A 7,070-nucleotide genomic window follows, 5' to 3' on the forward strand; every position below is an offset into this window, starting at 1 on the left:
GGTATTAAGTCTTCCTACGTTTCATTCTGTGTTTCTATTCGAACTTAACTGCTTGTGTTTGTGAAGACAAACGGGACTCGTACTTCTATAGTTATTAGTTACTCATCAATGCTTCGTGTAACTGGCAGAGATCTGTATTGCATGATTCATAATTTGTTATACTCGGAGATTCGTACATATTTTTGACTTTGGGCGTGTTGAATTTCCATTGTTCCTGTTCCGTGAAAAGTCCCTAGCAGTAGAAAGCAAGTAAAATATCATCGTCTAATTGTAGGTGGTGGTATTCCAGAGTCGAGAAGAGCCCTTGAGTTGAGCGATATTCTTGGCGTGAAAATATTACCCTCTCTCAGGTGTGGTTACAAACTGTGAAGGTTGCCCCGTGCATACAAGTATCTGTTAATGTGATATGTTAAAGTACCATGCTCTGGGTATAGGTAGTGCAGGGTCACTCACCCTTCAGCACTTTTGCTAAAAAGGTATCCAGTGTCATCTTTTTATAATTAATTTTTTTGGAAGCATAATTTAGTTTCCTTTTTCAAATTCTCAGTACAGTTTACTCATATACTACAATTTTTCTTGATGGATTTTCCTTCATGGTTCTTTATTACCAAGATAAGGAATAGGAAGTTAGGCTTGAATATTGATCAACTGTTTCCCAGCTATTTTAATTACTTTCTCAAAAAATTTAAGGATTTTTAATCGATTTCCATGTGTAGTCACTATGTGTTGAAACTATTTGAAAGTTTGTACAAGCCAGGGACAAAACTGAAAGTTCTTTGTTTCAGATATTAGAATGTTACTAAATCTTTTTATTATTGTCACGAGCTTCCAATATTTTTGCTGTCTCCCTTTATAGATATGAAAATGAATTCTGTTGTTGCCACTGGAAAAGGGAACCTGCTGTTGTGATGTCAGAATATGGTTTTAAGTAAGTTCTAGCTTAGTTACTTTTTGGGTTGGGAAATTGAGTTGTTCTGGTACAGTTATTTGTTCCTAGCCATATCCCACTTTCAGGAGAGTTGTCTCACTAGATGAGTATGCATCACACTTCAGTAACATTGATCCGGTGGCCCAATACAAGCGGTGGACAACTATACAAGAATCAAACTGCTAAAAAAACTCAGAGAAGAAAATCCATCATGATTACTCTAAAAATGTTAATGCTGTGTTATTGTAAGTGATCCTGTCGACTGGGGTAGGGATATACAGGTATTTTGCTATATTTAAATTTAAAATGTAAAAGTTGTCAATACCCGCGCATTCTCAGAAGATTCTTCTTGAGACGAGTAATTGACAACTTTAGGTTCTTTGCGACATCTTGACATCTGGAGGCATTCCTGGCCAAAAGAATTGGCATCAACCACCTTTATTTTTTGCTGCAGATGATCTCCAATACCAGGTTGATTATAACAGATATGAAGGAAAAATCTGTTAATGTCTAGCTCTGAATTATCTCTTGTGTTGTAGCAGTGACCTTTGCAATCTATTAAAAAATGTTGCCAACTTGCTACAGGCTGCATTTCCCTCAGAACGTCTTGGCATGGGTGCCTTCCGGATAGCCCTTGAGAGTGTCTTCAATAGGTACTTGAACATCTTCTACAGCTCTAATCATGCTATACTTAATGCACCTAAATCCATGGATCTGCAATCAACCAAGTTTAGACGTGACTTAGTGTTGAATTGTGTAGTTAATTGTGTTTGTTTAGCAGTACTGATAATGATTAAAGTAGTGCGCGAGAAATCTTATAAAAAAAGATACAGATTCTAATTGTATGAAAAAAAAAGATAAGTGTAGATCCTAGCTGAATAATAATTTGTCTGAACTGAAATTGTTTACTCTCTTTCCACTCTCTCAATTACAGAATTCATGACAAACCCTTAGAGTTCACATGCTTCGGGAAGCCAAATCCTTTAAGTCTTCAGAAATGCTGAAACTATATTAGCACATCTTCTACAAACTTGCAGTCCTGCTGATGTTGGAAATGGTGATTCTGGTTCGCCGTCTTTCAGGACGCTTTACATGATTGGTGACAATCCTTTAGTTGACATCAAAGGAGCTCAACAGGTCTCTCTCTCTCTCTCTCTCAAGTTCCTTTGTACAAAGAACAAACGTTAAGGATAGTGTTTCTGAGGTAATTTGTTCTTGCCCCACAGGCAGGGTATCCATGGTTTTCAATTTTGACAAGAACTGGTGTGTTTCGACAAAGAGAACCACACGAAGTATCCAGCTGATTTGGTACGCAATACTCAACGCTGTTCCTCTTTGATTTACCAATATATCTGCTGATCTTGATCCGTTCCACTATGTCAGTGCAAACCTGCATTTGCACCATATATGATGTGCAACAATGATGCCTATGAGCCACTGAGCTTGCGATGTCGGTTTCTGATTTTGCAGGTTGTGGATACAGTGGAAGATGCGGTGGCGTTTATACTAAACAGGGAGGATGCTTTGTAGTTGTAGCCAATGCATCAGCTCTAAACACCCACTACAATTTTTGGATTCCTTATTCTTTATATATTCATACACATTAGCTTATCATGTAACAATATTTTTTATAATCTTTCTCTTCCTGCTGTCTACCGCTGCTAGATGAAAACAAAGTGTTTGAAAAAGAAAAAGAAAACAAAATAAGTTTGTAGTTTTATTGCCCTTCGAAAAGGATAACTTATTCATATAGTAGTAGTAATATCCTATTTATCCCAATTAACAATAGTGAATCCCTAAAATAATGGAAATCAAGAAAAATGAGGAAGGGAATAAAGAAACATAATGTTGAAAATTAGGTAATGCATGAAATCACCACCGCGGGCTGAGATAATGTATCATGCCATCAATCTCTGGCAAAATAATTTTCGCCGATCCTTCATATTGACATAGTATCTATCATTAAGCTGCAAATAAAAACAAAATTCAGAGCTCGAATGTATTTCTTGATCCTTCATATTGACATACTCTCACTAGTAGATGGCAAAGCCTTAATTTTGTGGGGACCTTGATTGCAACAAACGAACATGTAAGGAGCTTGCAATATTGATTTGAGTATTATCTACATCTGTTTTATTTTAAAGTTGTATTTGCAATACGAGTCATTATTAAGTCGTAATAAGAATTCAGTATTTTTTAGATTTGTCGTTAATTTACAATATGATGCTTCACTTTAATTAATGGAAAATCGTCTCCGTTCTATTTAGCTCGATTAAGTGTCGCTTATATTATAACTAGTCTAATCCCCTATTCTTCCTACTTTTAAAGTATTAGTTTTATAATAAAATGTGAGTAGGAATGAGTTAGTAGAATATGGTCTTTCTCCAAAAATGGTAAAAGTGAAATGGATAAAATTTGGGGACGGACGGAAATGAAAACTGAGACAAATTTTAAATAGACGAAAGTATTCTTAAAGCTGCCATCGAATGTGACTCCCTCCTATTGTGGGACGAAGGGGGTAAATTAAATAGAACTACACCATGAGTCGCATATCCACTCCACTGCCCTTTGGCACGCTTTTATGCATTACCTGCAGAAGTCGCAGTTGTTGCTTCGTTATGAGTGTGAATTTCCACGATTAGCAACCAATAGTGAAATTTCACCAAACTTGAATATACAAAATTTCATAATTTGGGAAAACAAACACTCTTATCTTCACCACTTAGCTCCAAATTCTGCAAAATCGAAACCGAAGAAGCTTGAAGAATAACGAGATCCTTCAATTTTTGAGCTGAGCACGACGGGGCCCAAGAATTTGGGGAGAAATGGACGATTACACGCGAGAAATGATGGATTTGAAAACCCTTGTTACACGCACTCTCGAGAAGAAAGGCGTTCTCGCCAAGATCCGTGTGAGCATTGCCACTCTCTTATTGTTTATCTTCTTTTCTGATTCATATCGCTCCCTCTTTTTTAGTTCGCGTGTTTGGGATTCAAATTGCTCAGAGGCGATCTGGTGATTTTGAGTGAATTATCAAGGCAGATTGTCATTTTTAGGGGAATTGGGGAGTTTTCACGGTGGGGGAATTTGTTCAGAATTTAAGTTTACTCGATTCCATGCGTATATTGTTATATTCAGCTTTGAATGGTTAGGTAAAGGTAAAGGAATGGGATTTTAATTGCATGTAATGGTAGTATTTGCTGAGATATATAGCGCATTTGGATTATTATTAGATTTCTAGTAAGAGGTCTTAGGCTTTGCGACCTTTTTTTGTGTTGATGGTTGGACTTGAATTATTGTCTTAATTTACATGAGAATTTGGTTTGAAAAATAATACATTACACATTAGTTATTCTATTATGAGCATTGCATAATTAGTTTTGCAAAGATTCATAGTGTCACTCAGAGTTAAGTAAGAAGTGAAGCTGTGAAGCTCATCAGACTATCTACACCTCTTTATATGTGATCCTGATTACTGCATGCACTACTACATTTTATAGATGTTCCTTTGTGCGCCTATCATCTTAAATGCTGAGAGTTCTATATGTTCTGGTTTATTAGGCTGAATTGAGAGCTAGTGTATTTGAAGCGATAGAAGAAGAGGATAGAGTTATAGAGAAAGATGATGGACTGCCTCCTGCTCTTCTGGGTAGTTGCAATGATCGTGCAAAGCAGCTCCACAACTCTCCTTCTGGTACTTACCATAAAAATGTCCTCTTGCCCAATGTTGTTATGTATTTACATCTCATTTCATTAGGTTGCAGTTATGTACTTTGAAATAGAAATCTATAAGCAAAGTCCTCCCATTTGGTGAACTTATGTTTACGTTACCTGGAGATTGAGTCAGACTGTTATAAAAAAAACTCGATGACCTCAAATGTGCAGACTTTATTCAGGACTATGGTTCTCATAAGGACTCTTCGTTTACATTGAACATTAAGTAAATCATATGTTCCAACAGGGTTTAAAGTTTCAGGAGGGACATTTATTCTGGACTATGGTTCTCATAAGGACACTTCTTTTGCATTAAACATTAAGTAAATCACATATTCCAACAGGGTTGAAAAGTTTCAGGAGGGACATTAACTTTCACACAGATGCATTTGTTATTTCTAGTTCTGTTATGATCTTCATGATATTAATATTGTATCATCTTGTAATTGCAGGAAGACTTCTAACTGCATTGATATGTGAATATCTAGATTGGGCTCAACTAAACCATACCTTGAAAGTTTACTTGCCAGAGTGCAATTTGGTACTTTTTTGACATGTTTTCCTTGTAATATTCTTGCGGTGTGAGCTTTATCTGTACAGAGTTCTTTACTTCCCTTCTGTTTCAGCCAAAGGATTCATGGAAATCGGAATTAAGAGACTTTAGCAGCAAAAATGGATATGACCTTAATCGTAATGGTGACAGTGGGCCTTTGCTTTTGGACGTACTTGAGGGGTTCTTAAAGTACGAGGTATGTGAGTCCAGTCCTATAATTAATAATTTTTTACATAAGCAAATTGGCAATTCTACAAATGGTTCTATTTGCTTGCTTAATGTGTTTAGCTTGCTGGGTTGAACAAATAACACTAATGAGCTTTGCTGATTGTAAAGAATCTGAATTCATAGATATGTTTCTGAGGAATTGTTAGCTTTCCCTCTCAATTTTAATGCATGATGTTGCAGAATTTATCCCAAGGAAGAGGAGCAGCAGGAGATCAACTATTCCAGATGCCGACTCTCTATCAAACATTGATCCTAGAAACATGAGAAGGACTTCACCGTCATCTCTTGCTGGCGGTGTACCTCCATTAGGAAGGTTTGTTGTCAATAATTCATTTCACTGCCAACTTTCTATAACTTGATTTGAAGCTTCCCATCATATCATCTACTTTATGCTGTGCTCATTTCAGGCCTCTTCCTGCTTCACAACCATCTGGTAAGTAGCTAAAGCATCTAAATTTGGTTTTGCAGAACCATTTAATGTGATGTACCTTCTAACTGTCCGACTATCAGATCGTCGAGCTGGGTCATCTACATCTGGCTATAGGAAAGACGAATACAGTTGGAGATATGATAATGATGAACTTCCAGAAGATGTAGGCCGGGCTTCAGCTGCACTGGAAAATCTGCAGTTGGATAGAAAAGCTCGTAATTTAACCAGCTCATGGAGGTTTGTTTCTGAAATCTGAACATTGACCTTATGGTTCTTTACACCATGCTAGAGATCCGTGAATCATAATTCAAAAATTTTGGTTCTACAATATACTTTGTAATGACCCTGCTAGTGTTTAATAATCTCTCGTAAGTGGAAAGTGGAATCTTCCAGTTACAACATAAGAAAACTCATTCATTGTAAACATGTACCCTTGTATGCAAATACCATTTTCTGAACCCTGGGTCTTCATATCCGGGAGAATTTGGCCTTCAAATTGGGAAGGATGAAGTAAAATAAAGTGGCACATCTGAGAAGTATTCTAAAGGATATGGATGGGCGCACATACAATAGAGCCCTCTTGTCCAAGATTGTGAATAAACATATTGGGTTTATTTTTTTGTTGTGTGTTATTGTTTTATTATCTCTATGGAATATGGGATTGATATCTTGATTCAATAATTTGGGGACAGGCATGCTGGTGATGGAATGTCTGAGGATACCAGCTGAGTAAACCGCATATAACTGCTTGATCTTTGACATAGTCTGCAGGTGATTTTGCTGCTCCAACAATGTACCAAGTGATTTTATCTAAGATCAATATGTGTTTTTGTATTTTGTGATCATATAACTGCTTAATCCCAGTCTTTTTTCTTCCTATTCATTTTTTTCTTGTTCATTTTCGTGTTTAAAGTTGTTAGTTTCAGGATTATAATCCTGTAGGGTGTGCCGATTGTATCAATACGCTACTGATTATTGTTTAAGCTAATGTATGGTTTATTTCTAAGTTGTTCATATGACATATCTACTCACCTATCAAGCACAAAAATAGTCTTTTTTACTATTATAGTTAAATAATAAACATAAAGTCAAATTTCATTTTTATCACACACCCTATCAAATAAGTTTAACGTATAAAATTCATTAACCAAGATACTCCCTCCATCCGGAAAGTGATCAATTGCTAACTCATCATTTAATTACTAACTATAACTAA

General features: G+C 36.3%; 2 pseudogenes; both read left to right on the top strand.

Moving 5' to 3' along the window:
- The first annotated feature begins 406 nt into the window (after positions 1–406).
- On the top strand, positions 407–2,583 carry LOC125198373 (annotated as a pseudogene).
- A 961-nt stretch (positions 2,584–3,544) lies between these two features.
- On the top strand, positions 3,545–6,868 carry LOC125198367 (annotated as a pseudogene).
- Positions 6,869–7,070: the final 202 nt, after the last annotated feature.

Source organism: Salvia hispanica, unplaced genomic scaffold (assembly GCF_023119035.1).
Source record: "Salvia hispanica cultivar TCC Black 2014 unplaced genomic scaffold, UniMelb_Shisp_WGS_1.0 HiC_scaffold_14, whole genome shotgun sequence".
Classification (NCBI taxonomy): Eukaryota; Viridiplantae; Streptophyta; class Magnoliopsida; order Lamiales; family Lamiaceae; genus Salvia; species Salvia hispanica.